Raw genomic sequence first — 19146 nt, 5'->3', positions numbered from 1 at the left:
TTACAAAAGAAATTTTTTGTAGGCGAGATAGGTTTCCGTCCCAAATATGACAGGATATAAAACTTAAATGTTACATGCCTGCATGTATCAGACTTCGAACAGTATTTCAAATCATGTCCGCATAGTTTTGACTTGATGAATAACAAATTATGGTCAATGGATAAAATATGACAGGAGAGGAGTTGTACAGTTTTTGTATAAGTCTCTCTGTGCTTTGTTAATTTTACTAACATTGCAGTTTCACGAAAGGTAAAGTTACAATAATGGCGGGTCAATTCTTTTTGTGTTCTGTCGAATCATTTGTTTTTGCGTGTCTGTTTTTAGTCGTGCTTTGATCGATTTTCTTGTATATATTTTTTAATTGAAATGCTGAATTGTGTTCCAATGACAACTCTAGAAGTTTTATGATTTTCATCTTAGGATTATTCAACAAGACGATGAATATTAATAAGTTAATATGTATTAGCGCGTACGATGTGTCATTATCCTCGATGCTAGAATTGGGTACTGACAGCGTTGAATATTTATTTGAAACTATATAATGACTTTGTCATGGTGTCAGACGCTTTGAACTTATATCTCAAAGCGTTCCAATATTTAATTAATTTGTACAACGTTCTTTTGCATGCAAGTTCATGGACATAATTCACTGTAATGAATGAAGCGAATGCTTCTACGATATTTGTTAACGAAAGAATGTTTGGTTTTGTAGTATATGCTGATGGTTGAATCCATACAATCGAAACTAAAATAAAATATTTCATTAGGTCATAAATTCCATTCCATTAATGACGGCCCTTTATATCCCTCAATTCCAAGAGTTTATGTCATCTTCATCATTTTCATATCTCATACGTTATTGGGGTAGATCACAGAGCAAAGTGGAATAGACAATATAGTTGTAAAATAATGAATTATATGCTTAAATATCGGAAACTTGATGTCTGGCGGATCAATGTGGAATATTGACGGATAGGAATGAAACAACATTATTTGGAAATTATTCAAATAATAGAATAAAATACAATCCAGGAAAATAAATATTTGTTACCCTATGCTCGAAAATTAAAAATCTAAAGAAGATTATCTTTGAAGAAATTAACAAACACTCATGTCAGGTAATGAATATGAATAAAATATATATAGACATAACCACTAGGCAATGTAACAAATTGAAATATATAACTTTTCCTAAATGTGCAATGTCGTAAAGGGATAAATGTCACAATGCGGAGGGAAATTCTCTCCTTTTTGGAAATATGAAATGCTTATTTATACGTGTTCGTTGCTAGCGTTCATATCTTTGTTTAATATATTTTGAAACTTAAACTGCATGTTGTTATGCAATGAATTTAACTGTTAAATATCTTTCTTTTCAGTGCGAAGAAGTATCGAATGTCGAAACTGTAAGGATAAATGTATACATGTGTATATATATATGTGTGTGTGTGTGTGTGTTTGTGTGTATGTATGTATGTGTGCGTGCTTGAATGTGTATGTGTGTATGTGTGCGTGTTTGCATGTGTGTGTATGTATGTGTGCGTGTTTGCGTGTTTTCCAATGCGAGAGAGATAGAGGCAGAGAGGAATTGCGTGTGAGTTTGTGTGTGTCTGGATACGCATTGTTTACTTACGGAAATAAGTACCAGTATTAATTTATATGCGGGATGTTTTAAATACGCAATATCTTGAATAGGTAAATTTCGCGATACGGGCGGATATTGTAAATTTATATGGTCATGGCCTGTGTCTTAAGCAAAATATTGATCCTTCTTGCAAGTGTTTCTTGCATTGCGAAACAAATTTGTTTTAGTCGATATTTGTTGCCGTCTTTGACATGACAGGAAATAATATTGAAATGTTTTGATCTCAGCGCGTGCCAGGCTTCCAAAAATATTTCAATTCATATCCGCCTTGTTTTGAATTAATGTTTAGCAAAGAATTGTCAATGGCTGAAATGTGAGGATTACATGAAAATGAAAACGTTGCGTTTTATATTTCTATCTCTGCATTGGCACGTTTAGAAAGGATGTCTCTAGATGTGCGGTATGGGCTATGTTCTTATGACAGACAATATATTGGAGAATGTTTGCAATGGTGCCATGCATGCAAAAGGAATAGTCTCTGTCACATTTAGAAGTATTATCTGTCTCTCAAATATGACCGGAATGGAAGTTGTTAGTAAATATATATCCGCACTCTCTGTCGCTTTTGAAGTACGCGACATATTTACATAGTTTGATTGCATCGATATCATATGTGTGACAAGAGAGAGGTTGTAAAAGCTTTATATAGATATCCTTGTGCTTTATTAACCTTACTACTAAAGCAATTTCATGACAGGTAAAGTTACAATAATGGCGGATCAAAGTCGTATGGTGTTCAGCTGAATTCTCTATTTTTCGCATGTCTTTTTGGAGTCGTGTGTATATCTATCTTCTTGTTATATTTTTAAATTTTAATGCTGTGTGTGCGTTTTCCAATAGGAGAACTAACCTCATTATGATTTAATGTTTTTAGGATGATTCAACAACAAGGCGATGCATATTGATAAGTTAATATGTTTAGCGCGTACGATGCGTCATCATTCTCGATTCTTAGATTGGGTACTGATAGGGGCTAATATTTATTTCAAATTACATAATTATTTTTGTCATGGTATCAGCCTTTTAGAACTTTTATCTGAAAGGGTTCCTATTTCAGTTAATCTGTACAACGTTCATTTGTACGGAAGATCATAGGAAGTAATTTTTATCGAACCGGGCAATGACTAAAGCAAATGTTTTTTACTGATATTTGGGAATGAAATGATGTTGATTTTGTAGCATATGCTGATTTTTGAATCCGTACAATCAAGCCTGGAATAAAATATTTCATTACATCGTAAATTATATTCGTCGTAGTGAAGTCCATTTATATCGCACAATTCCAAGAGTTTATGTCATCATCATCATTTTCATGTCTCATACCTTATTGGGGTAGATCACAGAACAAAGTTGAATAGGAAATAAATTTGTAGAACAATGAGTTATGTGCTTAAATATCCCAACCTTGATGCCTGTCCGATCAGTGACGAATATTGACAGATAGGAATGAAAGACTTATGTTTGGACATTACGCACATCTTGGAATAAAATGCAATATTGAAACATAAATCTTTGATACAATATGCTCGAAAATTGGAAGCCTAACTATTGTCTTTGGAGAAAATATTAAATATCCCTGTTAGATAATGAATCTGAATAAAATAGAAATGGACGTAACGATTAGGAAATGTATCAGATTGAAAACACTAACTTTCGCTAAATGTACAATGTCATGAAGAGGTAAATATCACGATGCGGAGGGATATTGCCTCGTTTTGGAAATGTTGTGAAATGCTTATTTATACGTGTTCGTTAGAAGTGTTATTATCCTAGTTTTATATCCTTTGACACATAAACTGCACTGTGTTGTGCACTGAATTTAAATATTACATTTATTTTTCTTCAGCTCGAAGCTGGAGTTTGGTAATGTTAACAAGAGTTTCCTGCATCAGGAAACAAAGTTATTGTAGGCCCGATAGGTTTCTTTGCTAGAGATCACGGGAAGGAATAGTTAGTTATCTTGATCTGTGCACACGTCAGGATTCCAAAATTATTTCAATTCTAGTCCACCTGGTTTTGACTTGGTGTTTGGCAAATTGTGCTAAGGCCAATGGCTGAAATGGGCGGTTTTTCATGGAACGAGAAACGTTATGTGTGTATTTCGTTGTCTGTAATGTGAGCTTTAGAAATATGCATGTATGAATTCAAATATATGTGTTGGAATAAGAAGACAAACCTGATTCTTATTTCAGGTTTGACATTATTAAGCGACAAGATGATATATATTAATTAAGTTAGAGAATTCAAGATTGAAAGCATTGTAGATGTTGCTAATATGACAGCCTTATTCCTGTGTAAATAGAATTCGTGGAGGAAAGATAATTTGGACTTGAATAGTTAGAAGAAAATAAACCAGACTTTATTTTAGCACATTTACTTAAACATAACGATATTATTGATATATAATCTTGCACTGAGATATCATTATATAGATCTCTTTCAGTCAACATTATTAATTATAGAAAGGACAATTATTTCGAAAATTGAATAAATTAATATCTTCAGTTCCCTCTACCTGTCCGATTGGATACACGGGATTCAAGGGATTCAAAGGTAACTAAATACGAGATATCTATCTATCTATCTATATATATATATATATATATATATATATATATATATATATATATATATATATATATATATATATATATATATATATATATATATCTTTGCGAGAGGAAGAGAGTGAGAAGAAAACAGACAGTTTGGTTGTGTGTCTGTATGTGTGTATGTATGTGTTTCATTACGGTAATGTATACAGGTATTAATTTTTTTTCTTCAACGCGGATACAATGTCTCATCTGGAACAGGGATTCTACAGGTAAGTATATACATTTCATATACTTATAAATATATATGAGATAGAGACAGAGAAACTGCATGTGTGTCTGTGTGTGGATAGGTTTGTTTGCGATTCTTATCGCTAACATATACCAGTATTAATATTTATGCACGATGTTTAAATGTGCAATATCATGAAAAGATAAATGTCACGATACCGGCGAATATTGTAAAATTATATGGGTAGTGGACAGTGTCTTAAGCAAAATATCGATGTGTTTTTGAAAGTTTTTCCTTGATTACAAAAGAAATTTTTTGTAGGCGAGATAGGTTTCCGTCCCAAATATGACAGGATATAAAACTTAAATGTTACATGCCTGCATGTATCAGACTTCGAACAGTATTTCAAATCATGTCCGCATAGTTTTGACTTGATGAATAACAAATTATGGTCAATGGATAAAATATGACAGGAGAGGAGTTGTACAGTTTTTGTATAAGTCTCTCTGTGCTTTGTTAATTTTACTAACATTGCAGTTTCACGAAAGGTAAAGTTACAATAATGGCGGGTCAATTCTTTTTGTGTTCTGTCGAATCATTTGTTTTTGCGTGTCTGTTTTTAGTCGTGCTTTGATCGATTTTCTTGTATATATTTTTTAATTGAAATGCTGAATTGTGTTCCAATGACAACTCTAGAAGTTTTATGATTTTCATCTTAGGATTATTCAACAAGACGATGAATATTAATAAGTTAATATGTATTAGCGCGTACGATGTGTCATTATCCTCGATGCTAGAATTGGGTACTGACAGCGTTGAATATTTATTTGAAACTATATAATGACTTTGTCATGGTGTCAGACGCTTTGAACTTATATCTCAAAGCGTTCCAATATTTAATTAATTTGTACAACGTTCTTTTGCATGCAAGTTCATGGACATAATTCACTGTAATGAATGAAGCGAATGCTTCTACGATATTTGTTAACGAAAGAATGTTTGGTTTTGTAGTATATGCTGATGGTTGAATCCATACAATCGAAACTAAAATAAAATATTTCATTAGGTCATAAATTCCATTCCATTAATGACGGCCCTTTATATCCCTCAATTCCAAGAGTTTATGTCATCTTCATCATTTTCATATCTCATACGTTATTGGGGTAGATCACAGAGCAAAGTGGAATAGACAATATAGTTGTAAAATAATGAATTATATGCTTAAATATCGGAAACTTGATGTCTGGCGGATCAATGTGGAATATTGACGGATAGGAATGAAACAACATTATTTGGAAATTATTCAAATAATAGAATAAAATACAATCCAGGAAAATAAATATTTGTTACCCTATGCTCGAAAATTAAAAATCTAAAGAAGATTATCTTTGAAGAAATTAACAAACACTCATGTCAGGTAATGAATATGAATAAAATATATATAGACATAACCACTAGGCAATGTAACAAATTGAAATATATAACTTTTCCTAAATGTGCAATGTCGTAAAGGGATAAATGTCACAATGCGGAGGGAAATTCTCTCCTTTTTGGAAATATGAAATGCTTATTTATACGTGTTCGTTGCTAGCGTTCATATCTTTGTTTAATATATTTTGAAACTTAAACTGCATGTTGTTATGCAATGAATTTAACTGTTAAATATCTTTCTTTTCAGTGCGAAGAAGTATCGAATGTCGAAACTGTAAGGATAAATGTATACATGTGTATATATATATATATGTGTGTGTGTGTGTGTGTTTGTGTGTATGTATGTATGTGTGCGTGCTTGAATGTGTATGTGTGTATGTGTGCGTGTTTGCATGTGTGTGTATGTATGTGTGCGTGTTTGCGTGTTTTCCAATGCGAGAGAGATAGAGGCAGAGAGGAATTGCGTGTGAGTTTGTGTGTGTCTGGATACGCATTGTTTACTTACGGAAATAAGTACCAGTATTAATTTATATGCGGGATGTTTTAAATACGCAATATCTTGAATAGGTAAATTTCGCGATACGGGCGGATATTGTAAATTTATATGGTCATGGCCTGTGTCTTAAGCAAAATATTGATCCTTCTTGCAAGTGTTTCTTGCATTGCGAAACAAATTTGTTTTAGTCGATATTTGTTGCCGTCTTTGACATGACAGGAAATAATATTGAAATGTTTTGATCTCAGCGCGTGCCAGGCTTCCAAAAATATTTCAATTCATATCCGCCTTGTTTTGAATTAATGTTTAGCAAAGAATTGTCAATGGCTGAAATGTGAGGATTACATGAAAATGAAAACGTTGCGTTTTATATTTCTATCTCTGCATTGGCACGTTTAGAAAGGATGTCTCTAGATGTGCGGTATGGGCTATGTTCTTATGACAGACAATATATTGGAGAATGTTTGCAATGGTGCCATGCATGCAAAAGGAATAGTCTCTGTCACATTTAGAAGTATTATCTGTCTCTCAAATATGACCGGAATGGAAGTTGTTAGTAAATATATATCCGCACTCTCTGTCGCTTTTGAAGTACGCGACATATTTACATAGTTTGATTGCATCGATATCATATGTGTGACAAGAGAGAGGTTGTAAAAGCTTTATATAGATATCCTTGTGCTTTATTAACCTTACTACTAAAGCAATTTCATGACAGGTAAAGTTACAATAATGGCGGATCAAAGTCGTATGGTGTTCAGCTGAATTCTCTATTTTTTGCATGTCTTTTTGGAGTCGTGTGTATATCTATCTTCTTGTTATATTTTTAAATTTTAATGCTGTGTGTGCGTTTTCCAATAGGAGAACTAACCTCATTATGATTTAATGTTTTTAGGATGATTCAACAACAAGGCGATGCATATTGATAAGTTAATATGTTTAGCGCGTACGATGCGTCATCATTCTCGATTCTTAGATTGGGTACTGATAGGGGCTAATATTTATTTCAAATTACATAATTATTTTTGTCATGGTATCAGCCTTTTAGAACTTTTATCTGAAAGGGTTCCTATTTCAGTTAATCTGTACAACGTTCATTTGTACGGAAGATCATAGGAAGTAATTTTTATCGAACCGGGCAATGACTAAAGCAAATGTTTTTTACTGATATTTGGGAATGAAATGATGTTGATTTTGTAGCATATGCTGATTTTTGAATCCGTACAATCAAGCCTGGAATAAAATATTTCATTACATCGTAAATTATATTCGTCGTAGTGAAGTCCATTTATATCGCACAATTCCAAGAGTTTATGTCATCATCATCATTTTCATGTCTCATACCTTATTGGGGTAGATCACAGAACAAAGTTGAATAGGAAATAAATTTGTAGAACAATGAGTTATGTGCTTAAATATCCCAACCTTGATGCCTGTCCGATCAGTGACGAATATTGACAGATAGGAATGAAAGACTTATGTTTGGACATTACGCACATCTTGGAATAAAATGCAATATTGAAACATAAATCTTTGATACAATATGCTCGAAAATTGGAAGCCTAACTATTGTCTTTGGAGAAAATATTAAATATCCCTGTTAGATAATGAATCTGAATAAAATAGAAATGGACGTAACGATTAGGAAATGTATCAGATTGAAAACACTAACTTTCGCTAAATGTACAATGTCATGAAGAGGTAAATATCACGATGCGGAGGGATATTGCCTCGTTTTGGAAATGTTGTGAAATGCTTATTTATACGTGTTCGTTAGAAGTGTTATTATCCTAGTTTTATATCCTTTGACACATAAACTGCACTGTGTTGTGCACTGAATTTAAATATTACATTTATTTTTCTTCAGCTCGAAGCTGGAGTTTGGTAATGTTAACAAGAGTTTCCTGCATCAGGAAACAAAGTTATTGTAGGCCCGATAGGTTTCTTTGCTAGAGATCACGGGAAGGAAAAGTTAGTTATCTTGATCTGTGCACACGTCAGGATTCCAAAATTATTTCAATTCTAGTCCACCTGGTTTTGACTTGGTGTTTGGCAAATTGTGCTAAGGCCAATGGCTGAAATGGGCGGTTTTTCATGGAACGAGAAACGTTATGTGTGTATTTCGCTGTCTGTAATGTGAGCTTTAGAAATATGCATGTATGAATTCAAATATATGTGTTGGAATAAGAAGACAAACCTGATTCTTATTTCAGGTTTGACATTATTAAGCGACAAGATGATATATATTAATTAAGTTAGAGAATTCAAGATTGAAAGCATTGTAGATGTTGCTAATATGACAGCCTTATTCCTGTGTAAATAGAATTTGTGGAGGAAAGATAATTTGGACTTGAATAGTTAGAAGAAAATAAACCAGACTTTATTTTAGCACATTTACTTAAACATAACGATATTATTGATATATAATCTTGCACTGAGATATCATTATATAGATCTCTTTCAGTCAACATTATTAATTATAGAAAGGACAATTATTTCGAAAATTGAATAAATTAATATCTTCAGTGCCCTCTACCTGTCCGATTGGATACATGGGATTCAAGGGATTCAAAGGTAACTAAATACGAGATATCTATCTATCTATCTATCTATATATATATATATATATATATATATATATATATATATATATATATATATATATATATATATATATATATATATATATCTTTGCGAGAGGAAGAGAGTGAGAAGAAAACAGACAGTTTGGTTGTGTGTCTGTATGTGTGTATGTATGTGTTTCATTACGGTGATGTATACAGGTATTAATTTTTTTTCTTCAACGCGGATACAATGTCTCATCTGGAACAGGGATTTTACAGGTAAGTATATACATTTCATATACCTATAAATATATATGAGATAGAGACAGAGAAACTGCATGTGTGTCTGTGTGTGGATAGGTTTGTTTGCGATTCTTATCGCTAGCATATACCAGTATTAATATTTATGCACGATGTTTAAATGTGCAATATCATGAAAAGGTAAATGTCACGATACCGGCGAATATTGTAAAATTATATGGGTAGTGGACAGTGTCTTAAGCAAAATATCGATGTGTTTTTGCATGTTTTTCCTGGATTACAAAAGAAATTTTTTGTAGGCGAGATAGGTTTCCGTCCCAAATATGACAGGATATAAAACTTAAATGTTACATGTCTGCATGTATCAGACTTCGAATAGTATTTCAAATCATGTCCGCATAGTTTTGTCTTGATGAATAACAAGTTATGGTCAATGGATAAAATATGACAAGAGAGGAGTTGTACAGTTTTTGTATAAATCTCTCTGTGCTTTGTTAATTTTACTACCACTGCAGTTTCACGAAAGGTAAAGTTACAATAATGGCGGGTCAATGTCGTTTGGTGTTCTGTCGAATCATTTGTTTTTGCGTGTCTTTTTTTAGTCGTGCTTTGATCGATTTTCTTGTATATATTTATTAATTGAAATGCTGAATGTGTGTTCCAATGACAACTCTAGAAGTTTTATGATTTTCATCTTAGGATTATTCAACAAGACGATGAATATTAATAAGTTAATATGTTTAGCGCGTACGATGTGTCATTATCCTCGATGCTAGAATTGTGTACTGACAGGGTTGAATATTTATTTGAAACTATATAATGACTTTGTCATGGTGTCAGACGTTTTGAACTTATATCTCAAAGCGTTCCAATATTTAATTAATTTGTACAACGTTCTTTTGCATGCAAGTTCATGGACATAATTTTTTATTAAACACTGTAATGAATGAAGCGAATGTTTCTACGATATTTGTTAACGAAAGAATGTTTGGTTTTGTAGTATATGCTGATGGTTGAATCCGTACAATCGAAACTAAAATAAAATATTTCATTAGGTCATAAATTCCATTCCATTAATGACGGCCCTTTATATCCCTCAATTCCAAGAGTTTATGTCATCTTCATCATTTTCATATCTTTGTTTAATATATTTTGAAACTTAAACTGCGTGTTGTTATGCAATGAATTTAAGTGTTAAATATCTTTCTTTTCAATGCGAAGAAGTATCGAATGTCGAAACTGTAAGGATAAATGTATATATATATATATATATATATATATATATATATATATATATATATATATCTGTGTGTGTTTGTGTGTATGTATGTGTGCGTGCTTGAATGTGTATGTGTGCGTGTTTGCATGTGTATATATGTATGTGTGTGTGCGTGTTTGCGTGTGTGTTTCCCAGTGCGAGGGAGAGAGAGGCAGAGAGGGATTGCGTGTGAGTTTGTGTGTGTCTCGCTACGCATTGTTTACTTACGGAAATAAGTACCAGTATTAATTTATATGCGGGATGTTTTAAATTCGCAATATCTTGAATAGGTAAATTTCGCGATACGGGTTGTTTTAGTCGATATTTGTTTCCGTCTTAAACATGACAGGAAGTTATATTGAAATGTTTTGATCTCAGCGCGTGCCAGGCTTCCAAAAGTATTTCGGTTCATATGCGCCTTGTTTTGAATTAATGTTTAGGAAATAAATGTCAATGGCTGAAATGTGAGGATTACATGAAAATGAAAACGTCGCGTTTTATATTTCCATCTCTGCATTGTCACGTTTAGAAAGGATGTCTCTTGATTTTCTGCATGGACTATGTTCTACGGACAGACATTATATTGGAGAATCGTTGAAATGATGCGATTCATGGAAAATAAATAGTCTCCCTCACATTTATAAAGTATTATCTGCGTCTCAGATATCATCACAATGGAAATAGATATCCCACGCTCTGTCGCTTTTGAAGTACGTGATGTATTTGCAGAGTTTGATTACATTGATCTCATATATATGAGAAAAGAAAAGTCGTAAACGTTTTATACCAGTATTTTGTGTTTTCTTAATGTTAATACCAGTACACTTGAATTAGTCGTAAAGTGACAATAATTGGTGATCTGTGTGCTTTGGTGTCCTGCTGATTTGTTTGTTTTTGCACATCAGTTTTTGGTCGTGTTTATTTCGATATCTTTTAAAGATGTTTACATTTAAACGCTGTATATATGTGTTCCAGTGAGTCACTAGCCATATTATCATTTAAGTTCTATGAGTATTCAGCATCAAGACGATGCCTACTTATAAGTTAATTCACGCGTATGTCATTATCCTCGATGCATTTGGGTATGATATTTATTTACATATCGGAAAAGCTAATATTTATTTCAAGTTTCATAATGACTTTATCATGGTGTTAGCCTTTTAAAACTTGTATGTTGAAGCATTCCTATGTTTCAATATTCTGTGCAACGTTTATTTGGATGAAAGTACATGGGACGTAATTTTTATTGAACCCAGTAATGACTGAAGCGAATGTTTCTGCTATATTTGTGGACGAAAGAATGTCTGGTTTTGTAGTATATTTTGACGGCTGAAACCGTACAATTGAATCTCCAATAAAATATTGCATTCGATCATGAATTCCATTCGGGTAATGAGGTCCCTTTATATCCCACTATTCCAAGAGTTTATGTCATCATCCTCATTTTTTTATTTCATTTGTTATTGGGGTTGATGAGAGAACCAAGTGGAATAGGAAATATGTTTGTAAAACAATGAGTTTTTTTGCTTAAATATATCAAGCTAGACATCCGGCCGATCAATGAAGAATATTGACGGATAGGATTGGAACAATCCTATTTGGACATTACTCAAATCAAAGAATCGAAGAAAATAAAATCCTGGCAAAATAAATCTTTGATACCATATGCTCGGAAATAAAACATCTAAAGAATATTTTATTTGGATAAAATATCAGATACTCATGTCGGGTAATGAATCTAAATAGATGGACCTAACGAGTAGGCAATGTATAAAATTGATTCAAAATTAACTTTCCCTAAATGTGCAATGTCATGAAGATGTAAATGTCATGATTTATGAATGTGTGTGTGTCTGTGTGTGTGTGTGATTTGAGAGTACGTTTGTTTTCCTAAGCGTTTGTATGTGAGTTTGTTTCATTACGAAAAGATATAACACTAAATTTATTATGCTGAATGTTGATGATTTTGCAAGTACTTTTTCAATTACGAAACAAATTTGTGTTATAGGCCAAATGGCTTTATGTCCTTAAGATGACAGTTTATTTATACATTTTATACATATAGTTTGATATATACATGTGTGAGGCTTCCAAAAGCATTTTATTGTATATCAGACTGAATTTGCCTTGATGCTTCGCAAATTATGTTTTGGTTTTTGGCTGAAATGTCAGGGTTACGCGAGAAGGAGAACGCTGCGATACCTACTTCCATCTTTGTTTTCTAAACGCCTTCTTTATTAGTGTTTATATCTGTCATTTCGTATGTTTTGAAATCAAACGTTCATTGCGATTGTACGAGAATTCACTATCACAGTGAATGTATTGTCCAGTGCAAGCAGGGTGTAGAATCGAAGGTAAGCCCTTGCTTCATTACGTTTATACATGAGTGTGTGTATGTGTGTGTGTTTGTGTGTGTCTGTGCCAATGAGAAAACTAGCCATACTGTGATTTCAATTCTAGGATTATACAAGAACAAGACGATGCATATTAATATGTTAATATATTCAACGCGTACCATGTGTCATCATCCTCGATGCAGAGATTCCTATTGACATGGGTCTGATATTTATTTCGAGTTACGTAATGACTTTGTCATGGTGTCAGCCTTTTATAATTTTTATCTTAAAGCGTTCCTATTTTTAATCAATATGTACAAGATTCATTTGCTTGCAGTACATGGGAAGTAATTTCTATCGAACCGTGTCTCGATTGAAGCGTATGTTTCTCTGATATTTGTGAACGAGAGGATGCTGGTTTTGTAGTATATGTTGAAGGCTGAATCCGTACAATTGAACCTCGAATAAGTCGTTTCACTGGATCAAAAATCCAATTGGGCGTTTTCTCTTTACTGTATGTGCCACAATTCCCACGATTGTCTAAATGTAAATATCACGTAAAAATATACTGATTTTCTCAGCTGATGGTTCATTGAGTGCTTGAATGTTTGTGTGTGGATTTGTGCGTTTTTGATTATGGAAACAGATACATGGGTTGTGTATGATGTTCTAAGCAATAGTTTAATAATGTATTCAAGCTTTTAGACAATTATGTAACAAAGTATTGAATTTAAATAGGCTTCTGACATCAATAGAACAAAACGGAAATATTAAATGTTTTTAATTTAGCACATGGAAGCATTTCAATTAAACTCCGCTGCCTTTTGGTTTTTGATGTTTAGCACATTATGTTAAGATCAATTACTGATATGCAAGGCTTACACGGAAAGGAAAACGTTTAGTATTTACTAGTGGTGTAGTGCTAAATAAGGACGTGAGAGAAGGTAATAAAGAAGTGAGCGCTGACATGCGACTTATATGCGGGTGGGTGGATAGGCGAGAATGGCGAGAGCATCAAAAGTAAGGGAAATCGCAACAAAATAAGAAAACGCCGTTCCCACGCGTTCCCTGCAGCATGCACCACTGGTATATCCTTGTCTGTAGTTTAACGTTTTGAAAGACTATTATTAAGATTGTTTGATACTTTATTAGAAGTAGATCACCAATAACGTCTGTGTGAAAATAATATGTAAAAGGCATTGACTGCCCTGATTCCTGAAGAACTCTCTGAATAACAGGTATTTCAGCTTACGACTACTATTAGAATAATATTGAGGCTGTTCTTTGGATACAAAATATTTTTGGAGAGGTTTGATGCAATCTTAGCAGCCTTTATCACATTTAGAAGTTATCCTCACAAAGTAAAATGTCATCGAAATGGAAAACATAAGTAACATATATATGCGAGATGTTTGTGGCTTTCATTTCTATGCCTTGATTACAACAGGCATATGGGTAGGACAAAAATATCTTATAAAGTTTCTTTTGTAATATTCTTAGTGTCCTATTCAAGATCAAATTAAAGCGAGAATATTTTTTTTTCATATCAATAACATTAGGCACTAGCAAAGGTTTATGACTGGTTCAAGTCACAATAAAGGCGGATTGCGTTTCATTTGGCGCTCTTCTACTGGTCTGAAAAATGCCAGGAGGGTTTTGATACAGTAAGCGCCATATTAGGTGTGCACTAGTTATTTCATGTCCAATCTGAGTCAATTATTTAAAGCGTTGTTGATGCAAATGATGTAAGGATTTATGTTTTATTGACTCACGAAGTTAAAAATGGCGTGAATCATTCAGTGAGCTATTGGTCTAAAAAGCTAAACAAATAAAGTCTTTCACAATCGAGAAGGAATGTTTGGATTTGATATTAACTTTAAAACACTTTTGAAGTGTATATTAGTTCAATTTTTTTCTCTTACTTTTGTAGTCGGAGATCATAAACACCTTAACGTTACTAACACAATGCAAAACAAAATCATAGTTGGATTGAGCTTGAGGTTGCAGGAAAACAACAATCACATTAGGCACAGCAAGGGAATATGCCTGCGTTCTCAGTACCCTCCTATATGGAAGTGAGACCTATAGCACCTATATGAGGCAAGAACATCGGCTCAACTCCTTCCATATACGGTGCCTAAAACGTATCCTGAAAATCAGCCGGCAAGACCGTATCCCATACAGCGAGATCCTGCAGCGTGCAAGTATCCCCAGCATAAGGACATCCTATATGGACAGCTGGCAACTGGCACAAGAAGAGTCAGCCGCCCCTCACTCCGTTTCAAGGATGTGTGCAAGAGGGACATGAAAGCATGTGACATTTCACCCGATGGCTGGGAAGTGCAGGCCGAGGACCGAAGCATCTGCAGACCAAATGTACTTTCATCACGCATACATAAGTAGTGTATTGCCTTATGTATATTTTGTCTCATTTATAAGAATTACATTTCTATGTAATTTTAAGTATTATAGTAACATATAAATATTTGACGAATATACAATGAAAGAAATATCGTATAAATCTTCTTTTTGTATATGAGGTAAAGTGTTATGTATATTAAAAATTTGTTTTGTGTACATTTCCTTTGTCAGCAACTGTGAGACGAGGTTTGACCTTCCTAAGAATTCTCTTGGTTTTTTTGTCAGGTTCTTTACTAATATCTGAGTTCAAGGTGTAGAATGTTCTGGAAGCGAATTTGTGACCAACATCCGGGTCATTTGTATTGTGTCCTGGGTTTGTATATAAGCCTGAGGTAAACAAAACTATTACTTCCTATCTTAAGATTAGTGTGTGGACTCATTTTCAGTTGTGTTCAGGCATAATTTGATAGGAATCATTTATTTAAGAATTATTCATTGGAATTACAATGTGCTCATTGACCTTTCCACGAGAAAACTATTTTCTGATTATTGTGGATTCATTCAAAGTTATTCTGGATTTTATCATTATGATACATCAAGACTGTTGGTACATCAGCCTATTCAAGACTATTGGTAAATCAACACATTCCAGACAGTTGGCAGATCAGCCTTTTCAAGACTATTCATACATCAACACATTCAGGATTATTATAATTAATTCGGAACATTCTGTACCTTTGGACGGTGATGGAGCATTTATGATTTTTTCGGATTTGATTCACATTAATTCAATTTGCTCCTAAATATTCACTTTGTAACTAAGAGAAATAAATTTCGTTGATTTTAATTCCTTGCTATCTTGTTGCCTAGTTTAAGACCATGGAGTCGTAAGAACAATGCGGATTGATAGCTACCAGGTATATGTGCTGAATTAAAATTATTTACTATTTCCGTTCTGTGATATTGATGTCAGAAGCCTATCTGGATTCAGTAGTATGTTTCCATAATCAAAAACGCACAAATCCACACACAAACATTTAAGCACTCAATGAACCATCAGCTGACAAAATTAATGAACTTTTACGTGACGTTCAGATTTAGACGAATCGTGGGAATTTTGGCACAAAAAGTGAGAAGAGAACGCCCAATTGGATTTTTGATCCAATGAAACAATTTATTCGAGGTTCGATTGTACGGATTCAAGCTTCAGCATATACTACAAAACCAGCCATCCTCTCCTTCACAAATATCGGAGATACATACGCTTCAGTCGAGACACGGTTCGATAAAAATTACTTCCCATGTACAGCAAGCAAATGAATCTTGTACATATTGATCAAAAATAGGAACGCTTTAAGATACAAGTTATAAAAGGTTGACACCATTACAAAGTCATTATATAACTCGAAATAGATATCAGACCCATGTCAATACTAATCTCTGCATCAAGGATGATGACACATGGTACGCGTTGAATATATTAACATATTAATAGGTATCGTCTTGTTCTTGTATAATCCTAGAATTTAAATCACAATATGGCTAGTTTTCTCATTGGCACACACACACACACACATGTATATATATATATATATATATATATATATATATATATATATATATATACTTTAATTATTCTAACAGAAGCCCCCTTTTAATAAAGACCCCCTTTTTCCCACAAACTGAAATTCCTACCTTATTGATACATATATATCCGTATATATCCATTATGGTATGTCCAAATCCTTAAATCATTGCATGAGTAATTCAGCAACTTTTAGGAAATTCGAAATGTCTTAATTTACGAACGGTTTTAGTCAAACAGTGATGTCCAGTACGCAACGCCCCTGCCCCCTTTTAAATTGCAAAGTTAGTTTCACTGACCTCAGTGAGTCTTTTAGAATAATTAGATATATATATATATATATATATATATATATATATATATATATATATATATATATATATATATATATCTATATATATATATATATATATAAGGTATGAAAGAAAACAGTCAGTTTAAAGTGTGCGCTATTATTCATGATAGAATGTGGGCTGAAGGACACCCCCCACTGGTTTCCATTTCATTGTTTTGTTCTTTTGAAAAGGTTTGGTTGCAGTAAAATTCCATGTAGGGGCATAACATATCTTTTCATGCATGTACAAACATAATTGAAAATCTGGTGAATATTTTCTCTGCGGAAAGTATCAAATAATTCTGCTTCGGCTATAAGATATTTTGACTAGAGAGAGGACATATATTTTCAAAATGGACGTTATCTTTCCCTTACATAGAAAGTTCCCAAGTCTTTTGGCAAAGTGAAAGCAAGCAAGTTGTTCCTCCGTGACAACTGGTCATTTGTTACTTGTAACCTATAAAAAACGGAAGTCTAGTGAACTTAGTTAAATATCATGCGCAAAACATTTTAATTTCGTTTTTTCAGATTAGAACTGAAAGAAATGTATCATGGACTAGAGTAAATTCAGTAAGTATATTCTAACATACCCACGCGTTTGTGGGTATAAGTAACTGTGTGTTTGTGTTTCTGGCAAGTCTAGATGGGCGTCGGTTGTAACGTAGAGTGTTGATCATAAGACAAACCAAACCATACCACATTCTCAATAGGTAATTTTGTTGTAATACGGTATCCGGTTTTTAATCCTTAGCATTCACATTGTCATTTATGTATGCAGTTAATTCAGCATTAAGTAGCTTTGTTGGTTTACTTGTAGAAGATTTCGAACACATTTTCATATCAAAAGGAACAAGTTATATCAGAAGGAAACACAGTTCATAAATGTAAACTCTTGCCTATATTGTTGCACGTTTAGGATATATGCAAATTAATAATACAAGATGCTCATATATTGAGTCTTTACGATAAATGCAAATTAAAACCCGTTTTGAAAACAAAACAACATAATGTTAGAGAATAACTAAAACGCCCGTTATTAAGAAACTTTGAAAATGTATCTGATTTGCACATATTAAATCTTAAGGGAATTATTAAGTAAAGCTAATAAAATGTGCTAACAATTTCATTTAAAAGAATATGTGTCATGTGTGGGTATGTGCGTGTGTATCATCTACGTGTATGTAGGCTTGGGTTGTAAACTGATTTGTTGGAAAGGCTCATTCTATAGATTCCTGAGCTTGAAACAAAGTAAGTAATTTGATACACTGAATAGATAAGCAGGTCGTGAACCGTAATCCGGATGTTGTTCATTGCCATAAATAATCTAGTCAAAATCTCTGTCTGTTATTAACGCTGAAATCTGTTTATCATATTTATGGTGCAAAGTAGTTTTGCCACTTAACATGTTGAATAAATTGAATATTAATTTTCGCATGATACGAATGCAAAGGTACATTGACATGTTCGTTGATGTATATTCTAGCAGGTTTATTATGACTTCTTCATAGATTGAACTATGATTCTAAAAACTAATGACAATCGTTATGAATATTTTGATTCTCTATCGTAGAAGGGAAATTCTGGAAGAACAAAATATTCTAAAATATGAAAATTTAATCCATTCCGTTCAGTAAGTTACGGAAGTGTATTTTGTTTTCAGGCTATGAAATCTTCAGAGAGTTATTATTTAGCGATAAGAGTACGAGCTAGAAATTTCATTAAAATCATATTGCTTTTTACACTCAACGCTGTAATCATGACCCCCTTAAAAACTGAACGGAACACTGCGTTAATTGTTGTTTCTATCGGTAGACTATGTATACAATCAGATGAAATAAAACAAACACATGGAAGATAAAAAAGCAAGGAATAAACGTGATCAAAGAACAATTGTGGGTGGCATCTTTTCTACGCATGCGGAAAATCATGCTCTACCTTGTAACGATTAATTGCTTACAAGATGCTAAATTATTAAGCAGATATAGCAATTTTCTCAGGTTATAAGCATATATTTTTGTAAATGTTACTATCAGCTTTGAAGAAAATTTCGCTGCCGAATTATCAAGCTGATATATGTATATTCTATGAACT

General features: G+C 33.1%; 1 long non-coding RNA gene across 1 annotated transcript; it reads left to right on the top strand.

The window, feature by feature from the left end:
- Positions 1-4008: 4008 nt before the first annotated feature.
- On the top strand, positions 4009-17625 carry LOC149784494 (uncharacterized). The gene is made up of 4 exons (XR_016414145.1): positions 4009-4198; positions 6108-6134; positions 8883-8930; positions 17584-17625. It is a non-coding gene; the product is annotated as an uncharacterized LOC149784494 (long non-coding RNA).
- The last annotated feature ends 1521 nt before the right edge of the window (positions 17626-19146 follow it).

This window comes from Sinohyriopsis cumingii, chromosome 14 (genome assembly GCF_028554795.1).
Source record: "Sinohyriopsis cumingii isolate HCF-2022 chromosome 14, ASM2855479v2, whole genome shotgun sequence".
Taxonomy (NCBI): Eukaryota; Metazoa; Mollusca; class Bivalvia; order Unionida; family Unionidae; genus Sinohyriopsis; species Sinohyriopsis cumingii.
The sequence above is the reverse complement of the archived record's forward strand: the minus strand, read 5'-3'. Positions and strand labels throughout refer to the sequence as shown.